The sequence below is a fragment of the Syngnathus leptorhynchus genome, chromosome 19, assembly GCF_054491065.1.
Source record: "Syngnathus leptorhynchus isolate UIUO chromosome 19, UIUO_Slep, whole genome shotgun sequence".
In the NCBI taxonomy this organism is placed as follows: domain Eukaryota; kingdom Metazoa; phylum Chordata; class Actinopteri; order Syngnathiformes; family Syngnathidae; genus Syngnathus; species Syngnathus leptorhynchus.
This window is the reverse complement of record NC_141213.1, coordinates 657,492-673,703: the sequence shown is the minus strand read 5'-3', so window position 1 is coordinate 673,703 and position 16,212 is coordinate 657,492. Positions and strand designations below refer to the sequence as shown.

Below are 16,212 nucleotides of genomic sequence, written 5' to 3'. Positions count from 1 at the left end.
AACGCTCGCAGGCTTCAATTGATTGAGCGCTTTCAAGGGCCACGTTTGAACAATGATGAATTACGTAGCTTTGTTCCCTTCCTCGCCAGCGCAGACGTATGGATAAATAATCGGGCCTGATTCATCACGGCGGCCATTGTCCTGGCTCGCCCCTCGCTAACGAGAGCCCGTCAGCCAAAGCCAGACTTAATTAAGCGACTCGCCTTTTGTCCGAGAGGGCTGGATGGAAGATCTAAAGTGGCCTTAGATGAGATTTCCCTGCCTTTATGAGTCTAATTACACCGATTATATCGACTGTATTGATGCAGACGCTCACAGGCCACTTTATTAGGTACATCGTGCAATTAGTGGATACAAGACGAGTTCCGCTACTCGGGCTAGCAACTCGAGCAGGTGAGAGGAGGCAATCGAGTCATGTCGAAGGATTGTGTTTTATTATTTTGTTTTCGGAGGAGGTTCCTCCACTGCTGTTTGCAGTGGTGTCCAGCCTGAATGCTAACAGGAGGAAGAAGCAGCGGATGTCCTTGACCTGCAGAATAGTCATTAGCTCAATCATAGCCTCACTCTCGCCATTATATGAATCATTTAAAGAGTCAAATTTCTGCTCGGGAATATCGCCGGCCGACGTCCTTGAAGGTTTCATATTTTACGTAGTCGTTGGAGGCGGCGGGCAGAGAGGAGCCTGCCCCCTGCTGCCTTTTATTCACTGGTCATATTCATTTTCTTTTTTATGCCTCCTTTTTTAATTTAAAAAGATAATTGCTTTACATGAGCTGCCGCTAAATTGTGCTTTGATTAAACTTTCTGATTTCACAGGAAGGATGAAGGGAACCTTTACCTTTTTCATTCATTTGCATGAAATGTATTGTCAGGGAAGCCAAATTGCATCTTTTATGTTAGCATTGTCTGTGAAACTGAAGCTTACACATAAAATGTACAATGATCAATTTGATGGCGGCTAATCATTTAAAATGAACTTTTTAATTAGTTTGGCAGACATGCTGTTGCCGTGCCGACACACCAAGAAAACAAACAGATGATTTTTTTTGAGGCTCTATGAAAGTCCATCATTATGGATAACCATATTTTAACTTCTTGAGATTTGATCTGATCGACTTCAAACTTTCGGCGCATCTCCAAATGCTGCATTTGTCAAGACAGCAGTATTGGACTCATCTGGCCTTACCATCAGAAGAGACTTTTAATATTCTCTGTTGGCGCATACACACGTGTTGCTTCCACTCAGTCAGGAACTCATTAATTACAATTACCAGCAAAAAAAAAAAAAAGGCGCCACCAGCGTTGCCTTCATCGTCGTCATTTGTCAAATCAAACTTGGCAGGCAGAGATTTTATTTTCTTCAAGGGCCCTCGCTAATTAAAAAAAAAGGCTCCTGGCAAACAAAGCTGCTCACTTGAGCAAGCGTTGAAGCGTGTGCGCTCTCGCCATGAATTAAGATTTTGCCCCAAATGCTCGTTAAAAGGTATTCATTGATAGATATTCAAGCACAGCACTAGAGATCCTCGACGGGGGGTGCTCGTTAAAATACATTGCACATTTCACACCTCGACTGCAACTGGAATGCATTAAAAGACCTTTGACCTATCCGAAATGGATCTTGGATTACAGTAGTATTAAATAATCTGAGATTTCTGAGATTATTTTGATCAATGAATCTCTTGACAATGACTGCAATTTGAGATCTTTGTACTAAATGAAATGTATCATTTTAATAATTGTACCGTATTTTTCGGACTATAAGAAGCGGTTTTTTTTTCATAGTTTGGGTGGGGGGGGAGATTTATACTCAGGAGCAATTTAAATGTTAATTTTTTCACCAATTTTCTAAATTCAAAAATCCGCGATGTAGTGAAACGGCGATAAACGAACCACGATGTAGCCAGAGGTCGAGATTGTGCATTCCAACACGATTGACAACAGCCACACAACTGAAGACCATAATCCATTAAAAAAACGAAAGACCCCAAAATAAAGGTATTTCCTAAAGCATCTAAGGAGCAGGAGCGTCTCCCGTTTTCCATTCATGACAAAGTTGAGGCAGTTTGATGACGTGTTTTACGGCGCGGAATGAGGACGTTTGCGTTGTGCCGAGATTACTTCCATCAATCACCCGAAGCACGCACTTGCCTGCCCATAAAATAGCAACCGGGCTTTATTTATGCATACGTGTATGTTGCGGGCCAAGCACACCTGGCAATAAAAGGCTGGCAGTGATAAATATCCACCAAGGTCCGCTTTTGTATTTGTTGGGGGTTTTTTTACGTCGGGAAATTCATAGCGTCGGTACACAGACCTTTCTTTCACACAGGAAGGAGGACACATCATGATTGAATTGGCGCGTTTTCACTTTCTTCTGATCATAGTCAGCAAAGGTCCGATTATCGATTATCGATTATCCTCGATCGAAAGCAGCAAGTACCAGGAATCGAACAAAATTAATCAAAATTTTGCCTCCAGACGCTCCTCGAAAATTGGTCAGGGAAAATTATCGTAAATGTTGTCCAATGGTTACGATTATCCTGCTGTGTGGGGTATGTTGCAATTTTTTTTTTCCTCCCAAAGCGTGACTATCCCAGGAATGACTGTTATAGTTGCTCTGCAACAACAGAGTTTGTGATAATAAAAAAAAAAAGGCCGCTGTTTAATGCACTCGTCTCTGAGTGATCTCAAAAGTTCGCTTTCAAGTCCGGCGGAGGGATCAAGCGGAACATTTTTTAAGTACTTAATCCCCCATTTTGGAGCGGGCCGCACAGTATCTGCTTAATTTCCGCCAGCGAGACGTTCCTAATTGTCCCGCTCGTCGGCTCTGGCACATTTGAAGACCCCGCTCGAGACAAAAAGAGTCAGGGATGGAAAATATGTCCAATTAAGTCATTACCATACCTTTGAGTCACAAGCTTCTTCTTACTTTTTTTTAACAGTGCCTGCCGGGTGAGGATGCTTTAATTAAATTTGCTGTGAATTAACTTTTCTGCAAATAAAACTTGTATTAGTACCCATTTGGAACGTCATCAGAGTATGAAAGCAAAGGCAAGCCTCGAGCAAATAAAGCATTCAAATGAACGATTCGAATTATTGCCATTGTATTTGATTAATAATGTTCATTTTCGTGCCGTGTTTGTGACTGGGTAGACTGCCTTGGGATTTGATTGCACCCCCCTGGCACATCTGACCATTTGCTGACAGAAAGTAAACTAGATTTCAGACCGCGTGAGACAAGGTCTAAGTTGAGGCGCAGGTGCCCTGACGCCATGTTAGCATATCTTGTAGGACGTCATTATGTTCCATTCCTAAACATCACACTAAGTGAAGCACCCGTAAGGATTTATTTGGGAGCCGTGCAGAGTTTAAAGGTCACTGATTGTAGCGTCAGATCAAATATTAGCGAGCGCCGCCGTCACCGTTGAACATCGTCGAGCGTCCGTGTTTTGAATTTCAAGTTAAAAGCGGCTCCGACGACGGAGACCTCCCATCAAATATTGATTGTGCCGAGCTAAAAGTCCCCAATTTATCCGAGCGCTTGTTAGAAGAAATCGTGTCTGTATTTATTCGATTCCTATCGCAGGCCTCTGGAGGGGGTGAGGAAAACCTGTCAGGAGGAAGCCAGGACTTTTATTTTCAACTTTTCATCTGTGTCGCTGCGCCATATAGGCACTTCTCCAGGGAGACGGAGCGTAACGCGCCACACAAAGCCATAAGCCGACGCATTTCTCTGAGGCATTTACAGAAATTTAGAATTCAAATAGCGCCCTTTTTATTGCTAGCGACAGCTGACACACGGGCGTACTTTTACATACTGCTGCCTTGCGCACAAAGCTAAAACAATCAAAGAACGCTGCTGCGGGGAATGCCATTAAAAGCTGCAGATGGACGCAAAACGTGCAACACCCGCACGGGCCTACCCGTTTGTTGGCAAAATGGAGTGAGTACAAAGTTTGGCTGGTGAATGATGATGCAACCTGCATTTTACTACAAGGGACGGTATTTTTTATTCATGGCTGCTGATTTTCTTTTCTCTGGTCTGTAAAAAAACCATAAGTTTTTCCGGTTTTGTGATAAGAATATCAAATATTCAGCCATGACGTAATAAAAATAAAATGGGAATGTGCGTGGGGGCAATACAAGACTTACAAAAGACATTCACTTTCATGCACCATAAGATGCAGTACTATTCATCATTTTTGATAGAAGTTTTCAAAAAATTATGCCCGTGTGTGTGTTTGCTTGTGTTGTTGCACTGTTTGTGTGCAGAGTAGTTATAACACTTAAAATCTTCATTTCCGACTTTTCTAATCTGACATAGCGGGGGGGTTTGGGTGTGGGGGAGCCCGGCCGACTCACCATCATGTGTCCATTGTGCACTTCCTGTGAACTGAGTGGCTAAATGCACGAAAGAGATAAATATTTAACGCGTGCGCTCGACATTTATTTTGTCACGAGGTCAGGGCCCTCCTTCTTTGGAAAGATTCTCCTTTTAGTGACATCTAAAGTGCATTTGATAAGCCGACCAAAGCTGGACATTTGGCCCATAAATAAAACATAGTGTCAATTTCACAAAGAAAGCAATCCTAAACTGCTCTGTGCCCGTCAAACTTGGAATAGTGTGAGGAAGTGACATTTCAAAGTGGCTTTTACTTTGGAAGGATGTCCCGCACGCAACATGCCAGAAATTAGCAATGGGTACTGGTTAGCACCTGCCTCACAATTAGGTGGGTACGGGTTCGATTTCACCTCCTGCCCTCCCGGTGTGGAGTTTGCATGTTCTCCCCGTGCCTGTGTGGGTCTTCTCCAGGTGCTCCGGTTTTCTCCCACATCCCAAAAACATGTTGATAGGCCGATTGAGCACTCCAAATTGCCCGTAGGTGTGAGTGTGAGTGCGGATGGTTGTGACTTCACATTGCGCTTGACGAGCACGGAGAGGAGTCTTATAGCTCCGGTAGCATTTGCTTTTTTTTTTTTACAGCTCGTTCGTGAACAATAGGCTGGCGGCAAACCTGCCCGGCCGCCCGTCGTTGCCACCACACCACGTGGACCTGAAACGACAGCGTGTGATGGGTTGGGAGCGAAAATCCGTTTGTGTTTAAGCACATCTGCCGGTTGGCCACATGCTGGGAATTCAGAGCATAATCGCTCCGCTAGTGCCATGGAGGGAGATAAATCCACTGTCGCTGGCAAGCAGCCGTCCCCTCTCGTAGGCACATCCAAGTTGGAACGTTGCCGGCGCGAGTGGGACGCTTCGCCTGGACACACTGACAGAAAGACCGTTTGTGGCACACTTCCCGCGGGGAACGCCTATCCTGCATTCACGCGTGCTGATTATCCACTGCTGGGCCTTTTGCGTGCCTGTGAAAAACGCCTCATGTGGGAATTTATCTTACACCTAAATTGGAATTTGGATTGGCAATCTGAATCTGATGAGAGGCCAAACAAGACAAACAGCTGAGATGGATTCAATGCCCTGAAAATGAATGCGAATATTCACAGGCAAGATTTAAAGAGTTGAAAAGGGATTTGTGTGTGATTTCAAATCAGGATTTGTAAATTGAGAGATTTTTTTTATTTACATGGACATTTCAATTTGAATATGAATTGAAGTTTTTGAATTTTAAATTGACTTGTTCAAATTACTTTTTAATCTTCCATTTAGAGTTTAAAGTTAAGATTTTGAACTTCAAAAAGAATTTGGGATTGATTTGAGTTGAATGCAGGCGGTCTCCCACTCGACACCTTGGCAACTCCTTCCCCCTTCCCCTGCGGGCAGACCTCGTTCAATACGTCGCCTTGCGCCCACAGGCACAGTGCTCCGTCTGCACTGTACTTAATGTGTTTCCCAAATGTGGCACGCCGCGTGCACGCCACCGCCACCGAAGCAATATGGCCTCATTTTGCCGGCCTTGGCTTAGGGCGTCGGCACGGGCTGATTAACCACTGATCAAATTGGTACATCATCCAAAGTTTTGAGACGCAGCTTGGCCTCCACCTGCAGCAAACGTGACCTCATTTTGTGCGGCCGACAATTTAGACAGTTTTTGCAGACAGGGCCTGATGGGACTCCAAATCAAATTTCCCCTTTTTTACCCCCCCTTCCTCCTCCCGTCGGGATGATATTTTTCATCCGTGAAATTACATTTTTTCCGTCGGGTGTCTTAAATAGCGGTTGGCAATATTCGAGGAGCTTGATGAGGTGATCGTGCAACCTGCATCGTCACACTTGCTTCAATTAGCGGAAGTAGAGACCCCGCTCGAGTTTGCCACCGTATTTTTCTAACAATAAGGCGCAGTGGATTACTTTCGCTCAGGGTGGGGTCTGCACGTGTACCAGTCAAATCTCCAAAGCTTCCCCTGGGACGAGTCGGGATGGTCGAGAGCTTCACGGTGCAGAGAAAGGAGGCACCCTGCCGATCGCATTAGCACCCCGCCGGCAAATTTGAGCTGCACCTGAGCCCCTTTTAAAAACACTGAAAACCCCCACCTCAAGCCCCCAACCCATTACCCCTGCCCTCACCCATCCTGCAGAGGCCGATGTTTATTTCAGAGGACAAAGGAAAGCATCAATTGTTGACTTTTGAGATGCAAGATTCTGTTGGCATTGTGATTTGGAAGGATGGATGGATGGATGGATGGATGGATGGATGGATGGATGGATGGATGGATGGATGGATGGATGGATGGATGGATGGATGGGTGGATGGATGGATGGATGGATGGGTTAGCGTCGTGCGTACCTAATGCTGTCTCCAAGAAGCCGAATTGTTGACATAATTTTAGCGTCGGTTTCTTTGTCATGCTTTTTCTTTCCCGTTTTCTCCATCGGGCCACCGTGTTTGATGACCTTCAATGAAATGCCAGTCGATCCCCAGCGTGGACGCACGCCAACACGTTGTTCCGCGTTATTTGCTGCGGGGGGCAACGGCGGCAACGGCCGGACTGACGCCTGACTACAAGCGTCAGTTCCACCTCTGGCTTAGGCCGGCCATTGCCAAGAGGATTAAAAGCAGGAGTCCTCTACTCTCAGCCATCTGGCCGAGCCTGATCCTGCCACCGCACGGCCACATTTAAATACAGCTTTCGGCGCCCTTTTTAGGCCGGCCGAACGGCTCCCTTTTACGTGCGCTCAGCGCCAGACGCGGCCACGTTTGTATTTATTTTGTTTGTAATTGTGTCGGCGTTCTGCCGGCCGGGCTACGAGGTGGAAATAGCATAAAGGTTAAAGTTTGGCCTTCTTTAGACAGCAAATCTTCATTGATTATGATGAAGTATTGATGATGTCCTAGTTGGGTCCTTGTGGGAGTTTGACGAAGTTTGACTCGTCATTGACTCAGCCATCATTGCAAAACATCAATATTGTGTTATACTGCTGAACCATCATGTGCTTTTTTTTTTATTGAACTATATTGCCAAATCGACAAAAGACAAAGTCTCGATAGTAATATACGTAGTACCACTATATTGGCTTACATTTGAACCTAATTGTCTCTGTGTGCAGACAAAAGCTAATCGCCCAAAGGACCACTGCAAGTCACGGGGGGGGGATGCGCGCGCGCTTGTACCACTAAGCTGCATTGGAGGCGTGTGTATCTTCTTCTCTTGCGCTCTCTCTCTCTCTCTCTCTCTCTCTCTCTCTCTCTCTCTCTCTCTCTCCCCCCCCCCTCCCACATGCACGCGCAGGCTCTTCGGCTCAGTAGTGGGTCTGCAGAGCGCGAGCGCAGCACGCCACTTAAATGTGCGCAAGGCTCTCCAACACGCAGGCAGGCACACGTTGTGACAGTCGCGTTCACTGCGCGTGGAGTGTCCCCCCGGAGGAGAGAGCGTGAGAGCGGAGCGGCAGGACGACCAGGTTGGGAATTAAACGTGAACAAGAAGGAGAGCGAGGGACGAAGACGAGGAGGAGGAGGGGGAGGAGAAAGCCTCAGCGGCCAGCTTTCGGAGGAGACTTTGCAGGACCAAGACGGGCTCTTTGGAATTTACGTGCTCATCGAGCGTCCCGCTTTGGGTAAGTATGCCATTGTGCCTGCCCACTGTCCTCTGCCGGTGAGGTAGGAGTTAAGGAAGCTTCCAGTCTTGAAATGGGGGGGAAATTGCTCTCTGCTCCGTCCACCTGCTTCCCATTAATTGAGCTGATTGGCTTGACCCCGTTTGTAGCAGGAGTGATGCAAGTGTTTTTGGCACTTTGATCCCAAACACCCGAGTGCGTGTGCGTCTGAGTGTGCGAGAGAGCTCAAAGTGCAGTCAGTTGCTGAGCTTCTAAAAGCGTTAGTTTGCACACACGCCGCATTCAAGCGATCTGCGGCGAGTGCTCCTCTCCGCTCCTCTCCTCTCCTCTCCTAGCCCGCTCACTCGCCCGCCCGCCGCCGAGCGGACTGGGATTAGAGGCAACAATCCGAACGGCTTGACCGAATCTGATTTGCAGAGAAACAAGGGATCACACATGCAACACAGACCCCCCCCCCGGTGCGCGCCCACTCTGACCTCTCTCTCCCTTCTGCAGAAAGCAGATGCTTATTTCAATGAGCACTGGGGTCAGCATTGACTGGCTGTGGACTTTTGTCCATTTGACTGCTCCATCACTATGTGCACTTTGCAGCTCAATCTTCGAGTTCACGTCTCATGGATGCCAAGTTGCGCGCGTTGTGATTGCGAGATGGGATGCAAGTCACTTGAAAGTCTTGCTGGCATTCCGCAGCAAACACCTGCTGGGGGGGAGAGAAGAGGGAAGCACAGTGAGGCTACTGTGCGCAAAGCAGCCACGCGGGCATCTTTCAAACGTAAAACCGATCTGACGTTGCAAAAAGATCGCATACATTCAAATGTCTTTGGATAATTCTGTTTGAAGCTAGGTTATAAAACTCTTCTATTTTGGACACACTTTTTATCCCATTTAAAATATCTTCATGGATCCCTACATTAACTTGATCAAATATTTTTCACAGATAACTCCACGATCTTCTGTCATTAAACAAGTATGTGAATTTTGACAATGTAAAGCGATTCTACTATCCTATTTTACTTAAGTCCCATTTTAAATCTGTTTTATTTTACATCATAAAAAAACAGGGACCTACTTTACTTTTTTGAAGTTGCAATTGAAATCAATAAATACGAATTCTGAAAGATTTTAGACATCAAAGACAGAAAAGATGAGCAAGTTTGTCCTTTATTTGGCCGCAAGTTTCGTGTGATCCCCGCTTTACTAAGCTTCCTCGATTAGTCGATCGCGAGGGGCTTCTTTGCTCTCAAAAAACACCCACGTTCCCCATCGGGAGGCTTACGTGGAATCGATAGTACGGAGGGTCTCCTTGGCCTTCGCTTTGGCGAGTCATCTTGCCCCCGAATGACGCTGAAGGACCTGGACTTGGTAGATCGCGTTAGCGCTCGACTGCTTTGTTGTTTTGCGAAACTTTGCTAACTTTCCAAGTCGCTGCAGTAGCAACATTCACTTTTGGTGTTCCAAGTGAGGAGTTTCTTGTTGTTCAGCACACTTGCCAACACTTCAGCGGGGATTCAATTCAATGTGCTGTGAAAAAAAGCTCAACAGTGCACCGATTCTTTAGTACCTTTCAGTTTCTTGCTGTTGTTGTTATTACCTGAAAGCTAACGTGCCAACTTGGTGGCCTTCATTTCACTTTTGTCCTCAGCAAGTTCTATTTCCCCCCGCTTTGCCTTCAAATGCCTTCGATTGCTTTCGTAGCGTGCCTCGGGGTCCGTTATTGTCCATCTACAAGGTGAAGTGCGAGTTATAGTCAGAAAATTACGGTACATGAAAAGAGGACCCCCACAAGATGTCAGGGCCATCCAATGTCCTTTCATTGGCCCTGACTGAAGGTTGTTGCTAGCCTCCCAATTCACATTTGTGTTTAATTTTCACCGGATTGTCATTCCGGCTCGGTCTACCTTCACAACCCCCTCACCCCGCCGAGGCAGCGTGCGGAAGACCCCCCGCGGTGGCCGTGCTGCGCTTTGAAAAGAGACGTGGGAAGGATGCAGTTACCTGGAGACGCGCCCTTTTTCCCAGCGCCGCAAAAGGCTCGGGCTGAGGACGAGCTGTTTGTTTGCCGCTTGAAGATCAATTTTCAGAAGAGGCGTCACACGTTTGGCCAATTCATTCAGCTTTTATTGGCTTGAAATGACTTTGGCAATGCGGACGCTTCAAAGGCAGCGTTTGTTGCCTTGCTTTATATAGAATATCTCTAACAGACCCAACAAAGTCGTTATTTGGAAAAAAAAAGCCCAAAGAGAGCGTTTTGCTTGGTGTCTCTTGTGAGAATTCTGCCACAGATTCTCCAGCGCAGCTCAGCCCGTGCAAGAGATTCTTCATCTGGTTTTTCTTCTCACCCACTAATGAACTTGTGCGGAGGCTCCATCTTCCCCTTTAACGAGTCAGCCACACTGCAGTCAACACTTGGGGCCGCCCGCCTCCCCTCCGTGTCAAAGATTTGCTGTCACCCACGTGAAGGACTTTTAGTCCAGGCGGCCAGCTGGTCGTCTCCGATGACGGGGCATTCATTAGATTTCATTAGAGGCGGAGCGAGTGGTACGCTGGAACCTGTGGGTCAATGCGGTGCACGGTTCCTTTACAGCACAGGTGTCAAAGTCAAGGCCCGGGGGCCAGATACGGCCGACCACATAAATTTAGGTGGCCTGCGAAGGCAAATTGTGCATCGAATTCAATTCAATTCCAAAGTTTCTAATTGTTTTCACTTTTAAAAATAGAGATATTGTTAGCCATTTTTATTACCGTTCATTTTTTTAAAATAATTTTTATTTTCAAATATTTGATTTGATTTCAATATTTTATTTTTCATTATTTGAACAGGTTTTATTAGTCTGTGTTTTGAAAACTAGTATATACAATACATATGAGACGTTCATACATTATTTTGGATTGACAATTTTAATGGCCCTTTGAAGCAAACTATGACTGATGCAACTTAACACAATTAATTATGAACAATAACAATTAATGATGGCTGTCACCGGTGATGGTTTTTGCACAATGATTGGCTGATTAATCAAGGATCCAAAAAAAAAAAAAAATAAGAGTGTCCGCCCTGAGGCTGGAAGGTTGTGGGTTCATACCCAGGCCGGGTCATACCAAAGACAATAAAAACGGGACCCATTGCCTCCCTGCTTGGCACTCAGCATCAAGGTTTGGAATTGAGGGGTTAGATCACCAAATGATTCCCGAGTGCGGCACCGCTGCTGCTCACTGCTCCCCTCTCTCTCCCCCAGGGCAGGAGATGGATCAAAATCACACGGGGATGGGTTAAATGCAGAGGATAAATCTTACCACACCCAGATGTGTGTGTGTGTGTGTGACGATCATTGGGACTTTACTTTTTTTAGCCTCTTTGAAGTTGTTTTCCTCCAATTAAGAATGAAGGGGTGAGCAGTTACACAATGAGTGAGGGAAGTGAAACAGACACTGTGAAGAAAACAATGCTGTTTTTATTTGCTCAAGTCATTCAAAAGCTTGTTTTAGGGCTATCATTTGAATCCCGTAATCTTTTTGCTCACAGTGAGAACTTGACAAATATCTGCCGAGATTCAACCACTAAGAGTAATCAGAAAAGCAAATAAATATCATGTCCCCCAATTTTTTTGATGTAGATACCCCAAAAGTGGCGATCAGTGTAACGGAGTCGTCTTTCATTTGAACTCTGTGTTCTTTTCAACCTGACTTTTCGCCACCTGTTGGATTTTTTTTTTTTGCCGCGGGCACCACACCTTTCATAATCTCAACAAGCAAGGCGGTAAAGACGATGCATTAGCGCCCGGCCGAGTCTCGCACGGGTCCCTCCCATTCATCACGGCGCCGATGGCGAAAGCGCACACTTGACCTTGAGGAAGACGCGTCGCCTTGGCCTTGTGTCAAGATGATTTCTTAGTCTATTTAACAGGAGCAACGCCATGCTTTATCACTTCCACTGCTTTTCTTGTCGTCAACACTGCCAGCGAGGGTTTACGTTATGCGCAAAAAGGAAAAACAGATGATGGCCGCCCGCCCCCTCCCGACAGCCCACTACCCTGCAGCCCCCGACCATGACATTTTATGTGAGGCATTTGTTGTTGCAAGATAAGCTTGAGTGAAGACTGAGGCGAGTGTCTCTTTGTCCTTCTGCTCTCACTTCAGGCTGAAAACAACACATCGCTCGCCTCTTTGTTTTCTTCATCATCATTATTATTATTATTATCATTAACAGCTCTGGGGCACTCGTTCTTTTTTTCAATCATTTATTTTCTAGCTCATTATTTTGTTATAAAGGCCTGGGGCGTTATGGCACAGTTAAGAAAGTTAAATCTGCAATCAATACATATTTAATCAGACAGGCAACTCAAGCATCGGCGGCGATATTGCCGCCAGTATCGATTGATACCAAAAGTGAGTGGACGTTCTCAGTGCGAGGTTCCCTTCCCCATTGGACGACCTGATGTGCAAATGGCGTGTGATAGCAAAAAGAGAAGAAAGGACACAAATAAGTGACATGCCACGTTATCTGGATATGAGCATGAATTTCATAATTGACACGCACTCGGGGGAAATCAGCGTCAGCGGGAACGTGATGCCGTCTCATGGTGGGGGCTCATTGAGTCTTAATCATTTGCCGCACTTCAAGAGACGCTGACCGTTATTTTCATAAATGGCTGACTAACACTTGCACATCCAGATTCTATGCAATGAGTTGTTGCTTAGCCTTTAGCTCGCTAAAAACTACAATCTTGTTGCATTTTCTTGCGCGCAGTTTGTGATTGGCTAAAATAATTTTCTAAGGAGGAAAATAGCTAATTTTTTTATCGTCGAGGCGCTAATCTACCACAAAGCTTTCATCCAGTCGTTAAAAAGCGCTGATGACTGAGGTCGGCTCCTTTCCTTTTATTTGGAAGCGCTGAGAAATTTCTTTTGAATTCCTGTAGGAAGCGTTTGATCGCCACATTGGTGCGGAGTTATGTATCAGCCTCCTCACGCTTTCTGACAAGACGTTTGAGCCGACCGGATAGACGAAAGGCTAATTGGCACTTGGCCGTCGAGGTGGGGTTGCTACAGGTTAGCGCTCAGTCGTGCGGCGAGGTTTCTGTCGAGGTGAGAGTGACGAGATTTCAGCTTCAGGCTCTCCAGTTTTACGTTTGGATGAATCCTCTCCGTTTTAACACATCATATTTGTGTGTGGTAAGAGAAGCAGTGAGAAAAATGGATAAAAAATGCCACCTTTTTCCGTCATGGATCTTATCTCCGGCGAAAACTCAAGCTGAGTGACGGCACAACAATAAGCAAGAACGTCAAAGTGGGAGACGTGTTTAATTTTCACCTGTCACTAAATTAATGTCGATTAGCGGCAGGCAAAGTGAGGCGGCCGACGGCGTCTGTCGGCGGCAAAGCGGGAGTTCGCTTAGCACACCCATCATCTCTGCTAATCGGAGAGGAAGAGGCGTCAGACACGTTTACATCACGTGTATGTTAGCCACGTTTTCATCATAAACACGCCCGGATGGAAATCCAGGCATGTTGTCCATGCATCATGTCGCATTTGCATCACAGCATCTTGCCTCTAATTTTATGTACTTTTTTTTTTTTAACACCTCTGACAAAACATGCAGTCTTGTCTTGGGTGCCGATTTGAGCTCATTGCTAAAGTGTCCTTATTGTCTACCAGATGCTAGAATGGACATGTCTTGAAAATACATCTGTAACAAATGAAACTAACGATAATACAATGAAGACATCAATGTTCTTTTAAAATGGTCAGCTAATGGATAGTTCATAAGTATGACGTAACGGTGACTCACAATCAAGTGACATACTTTCCCCCCCCCCCCTCCAGCCAGCTAACGGAGGGTTTTAAATTTTTCATTTTGGTTGCTCAGCTTGGCGGCATTACGAGTAGATTGATGAACCCCCTCTAAATAATCTAAATGACCGTGAAGCGGACATACGTGTTTTTGTGCGCGTGGAAATCAGTCAGCGCTAATGTGCAGAAAGGCCCTCATTGATTGAGCCGACGTGCCGAGCCGATGATGATGTTGTTTTGCTCGGAGCGCTCCTCCACCTGAGCGGGGGCCCCACTTGTGCATGCGGCGGCACGGCACGCTATCGACCCAGCGAGACAGAGCCATTACAGAAAAGACTAATTCTTAATCTTGGATATTGCTTTCTCATTACTCTGCCTCCCTCTGGCCTCTGGCACGATAACTGCTTGATTAGGGCAGTTATGTCGCCGGGGAGCCCGAAAAAGCACACCTTTTAATATTAGCCGGCTGACTGATGGCCGCGCCGCCGCTCCGGACTAATAACGGTGAAGCGGCGACCAGCTTGATTGCCCTTTGGTGACGCCATCGCCTTCGGCATCCTCCGATATTAATCGACAGGTGCCGATAATTAATTCAGCCCAATTGCACCAATGTGGAAATTCTACACTTGTTATTGTTTAAAAAAAACTGTGTTCAAATATCCATAAAGACTTATTGGTTTGTCAACTGCCATGTAAGGGCTTCACAAGTTATGAGTAAATATTGATAAAATGGTCAAGTGAACATGATCCGATGCAAACGACCAGGCTAACGATGACAACACAATCATTAAAACAAATGTGTCAATTTAATGAATAACCAATCAATTTGGCACAGCTAGCATGTCGTTGTTAGCACCTATATGGTATGTATATATATTTGATTAGACAGTAATGTGTTGTATTTTTAAACTGCTGACTGTCATCCAAATTCTATGAAAAAAAAAATCCTATTAAAATGCTAAATGAAATGGAGCAGAAAGGAAGCTGCTAGCGGGCTGTACCACATTTGGTTAAAGTTGAGGGCAGACGGAAGAAAATACAATAAAAATGTAAAAACGACAATCAAATGTTAGGCCATCTTCCATAATACGACGGCAGCTTGTTGTTTATGTGAGAGCATGTCGGGAGGAAACCCGAATGAGTCAGGCATGGCGGCGTGGGCGGCCCCGCGTCGGCAAAAGCAGCAGTCGGGCCGAGCTCTCTCACTGGGGAGCGTCGGCAGATAAGAAAACATCTGACAACTTACAAGGAAAGCCAATTCCGACATTTGCCTCATCCCGACTCGCTGTTGAATTCTGAGGCAGCTGAGACGACGCAGAAGTGAAATGAAAGATGTTGCGTGGCGGCGGTGGAGTGAGTGTGGAGTGACCGCAGAGCGCGGCCTCGGGGCGAGCGTATTCAGTTCTTAGCGTGTTTTTACACTACAGTGTATGTGGATGGCAGACATTAGTGTAGCCTAATGTGGTGAACATAGCTGCAGAGCATTTTGGATTTCCCCACGTGCAATAATGTGCCCCCCCCCCCTCCAAAAAAAAGAAAAAACTGCAAAATATAATATTTAAAGCAGCAGGAGAACGGTACCAGGTGCATTCACCCCATCTGAACCTCCTTTCCTTTTCTTCGGATTACTTTTTTTTTTTTTGCTCACTGACGCTGCAAAAGCTGTTTAATGAAGTGATTTCTAAAGCGCTTGGTCAGGAGGCTTCAAATGTTTGTAAGGCTGATGAGTCCACTTTTCTCATTTTCACTTTGAGAATTGCAGCTGCCCTGTGACTTGCACATTTGTTGATATCTAGCTGTTTGATTTAGGCTCTGATTTGGGCTTTTAGTCAGGGGTTACTCTGGGGGTTAAATTTAGGCTTGGTGCTTTTGCTGGCTGACTTTTGTTGCATGGTCGTTCTGTAAGAATTGCGCGTATATATTGACTCGAAGGAACTATTCACGGTGCAGCCTGTGCGCTTAATGTGAAATCTATGAGAATTTAAGAGCATACAACATCGCTCAATCACTCAGCGGGAAGCGGAATTATCGTGGCTCGGCCTGGCCCTTAACGGCCGGCTCGCGACTCCCCCAGCGCTTCGGCGGATGCGATCAAAACACGACAACTGTGAGCGTGCGTACACGTGAAATGGGGCGCATGTGACCCCACGTCATGGCTGTTGGATCCAAACTTCCAATCGTCATACATATAGCTCCTATTGTGACCCGCTTGTGAAGAAGCCAAATGAAACGAGTCCATTCTTCATCATTTCAAGCTTCGCTCTCCAAGAATGATTGATTATTATTCAACAACAAAAAAAAAAAAATAATGACTGCACATTTATTCCACGAGTAAAACTGGAACACGAGTGAATTTGTGATTGTGAAAGCGCTTGAATATTCTCCTTTTCATGTCCACTACTGAAGT

The 16,212-nt window shown here is 45.8% G+C and overlaps 1 protein-coding gene across 2 annotated transcripts in view; it reads left to right on the top strand.

Moving 5' to 3' along the window:
- Window positions 1-379: 379 nt before the first annotated feature.
- Window positions 380-16,212, top strand: part of LOC147041436 (cadherin-12-like) — a 56,847-nt gene continuing 41,014 nt past the window's right edge. The window contains exon 1 of one of the 2 annotated variants that reach the window (XM_085939421.1): window positions 380-393. The gene's annotated coding sequence lies outside the window, so the exon portion shown is untranslated. Of the gene's footprint in view, window positions 394-7,743; window positions 8,015-16,212 lie in introns of those variants that run through there. The other variant, XM_085939420.1, reaches the window with a different exon arrangement.